We start from the raw sequence: 2,290 nt of genomic DNA on the forward strand, positions 1-2,290 counted from the left end.
CATGTACCTTTGATATTGAATCTTGAGAGTGTTTTTCTATTTATCATTCATGTCAGGGCATCTCATGTTATCCAACTAGAAAAAATATCATATCATGAATAATATCTTAAAGAGAAAACAAGTAGGTAAACTATTAAAATTTATTTCATTAACTTCGAATAAATATAGGTTTGCAGTGGCCATGAACTTGGCCAGTTCTTGACCTTTGAACAACTTTTTGTTTGCACCTTAATGTCATATTGATCCATATGCATCTCTTCCTTGAATTTGTACTAAATAAATATGTCCTCTATTGCAATATATGGCACATATACAATGGTTCTTGCACCTATTAAATATATCCTGTAATTCTTGATGGCCTTGACAAGGGTATAGAAATATTTTTCTATAACTTATTATTTGAATTCAACACCTTGGATAGACATTAAAGATGCTATAGGCTTCTCATATCCATCCTTATTCTTTTAAAGTAGCACAACAACAATCGTATAAAATGAAACAAATGAGAAGAGTTGGAAGGGCTTGGAATAGCCTAGACTCACCAAATTTATATATATTAAGAAGGGAAAGTAGGGTCACACGCAATTTACAACAAGACAAAAAGCTACAAAAGTAGCAAAAATGCAATTGTAGGAAGGATATCAAGACCAAACACAACGTGCAACTAAATAACACCAAACTCAAAAGTAGCAATTCTCACACCATTGACCTTGGTTACGGGAGTAAGATACATGTTTTAGGTCTCTCTCCTATCTTTGGACAATAGCCCAAGAAACCTCATTATCCAAATTCTTTAATTTAGGAGAGGGAGGAACATTCTTTTGTGAGACCTCAACTGAGGGTAATACATGAGAGCACTGAGGGTAATACATGAGAGGAACACCTAGCATTAGAGGTTTAGTTTGAGGAGGGCAAGTGTCAACCATTGAACACTTGGAAGCAAGTGAGGTTTAGTTTGATGAGAGTGAGTGCCAACAATAGATAGAGAATGCCTCATAATAGGGGAAGAGCACCAGTAGTTGAGCATGTATCAATTGTTGTGAGGGTTGTTGATACCTTTTGTTCCAAAAATTGAACAAATAAAATCTATTGTTTGAAACATAAAATATCAATTTTTGTTAGGAAATGTACCAATAGTCGTTAGGAAATGTACCAATAATTGTTAGAAAATATACTAATATTGTAAAAAGTAACCAATCAGGTGATGCCATATCAGTTGCACAACTATTGGGGCCTCTTTTGCATGCCTATTGGTCTCACTTTTTTTTTGGGTTGTTTTGGACCCCTTGGCAAAAAGCATGCTAATGTGGCACCATACTTGATGATGTGGTGCTGAAAGCTTAGTTATAAACAGGGGACTTGCCAAGTAAGCTACTGTAAAAAATTGGGAGTGATTTGAAATTTCCACGTAAGATTTTGAGAAGCGCGAAGTTAGGGTGCTCAACTAGTGGTGCTCTTCCCCTAGATAGAAAATGCCTCATAATCGCAATAAAATAATATAAACCAAAAGTGATGTCGTGTACTAAAAAAAAAGACCTTCGACCGCTAGTTAGCAAACCTCTAATATTTAAGGAGTTAACTTGAATAACAAGCCTAGAAGAAGCCACCAACATTTCACCCAACCAGACAATATTATTTAAAGAAACCGAAAAAACATGGGGTGAGAGAGGCTCGAACTCTCGACCTCAGGATTACTCAATGACAGCTATGAGACCTACGCGCTAGCCAACTGCGCCACCACCTCTTTGAAAACTTTTTTGCCGAGTAATTTTACAAGACTCTTAATACCTTTAAATGAATACATTATGGTATGCTTGCTTATTAAATTTAACAGAATAATAATTTTGCAAATAATAGGAACAGTAAAATGTTCTTATACACCAAGCAGGTTACATTTCAGGGATTTCGCCTGTCAAACATCGTTGCAAATTGAATATGGCCGCATAATTGCTTAATAATATAGTTCAAAAGTCAAAAGTCAAAAGCCAACGGAAGCCACAACAGATCATATCAGTGCCAGGTTTCGATCCTGGGACCTGTGGGTTATGGGCCCACCACGCTTCCGCTGCGCCACTCTGATCTGTTGAGACTAATTGTCTTCAAAATTTAATAGTTTTCTATAAGTCTGTCTTTCTTCTTTTCCACGAATGGTCCTGTAATGTATACACTCTAAGCTCCGACGGATCAAAAATTATTTTCACTTTTTCAGTTCCGTTTTGTGTCATTGTCACTGTTTAGCTTAACTGGTTGTCACACCAAATTTTGTTGCCGTGGGTAGAGTTTATTTATG

At 36.2% G+C, this 2,290-nt stretch overlaps 1 non-coding gene across 1 annotated transcript; it reads right to left on the reverse strand.

Annotated features, from left to right (window-relative positions):
• Window positions 1-1,656: 1,656 nt before the first annotated feature.
• On the reverse strand, window positions 1,657-1,744 carry TRNAM-CAU (transfer RNA methionine (anticodon CAU)). The gene is given in 2 exon segments: window positions 1,657-1,692; window positions 1,707-1,744. It is a non-coding gene; the product is annotated as a tRNA-Met (tRNA).
• Between the last annotated feature and the right edge of the window lie 546 nt (window positions 1,745-2,290).

The sequence above is a fragment of the Cryptomeria japonica genome, chromosome 10 (genome assembly GCF_030272615.1).
Source record: "Cryptomeria japonica chromosome 10, Sugi_1.0, whole genome shotgun sequence".
Taxonomy (NCBI): domain Eukaryota; kingdom Viridiplantae; phylum Streptophyta; class Pinopsida; order Cupressales; family Cupressaceae; genus Cryptomeria; species Cryptomeria japonica.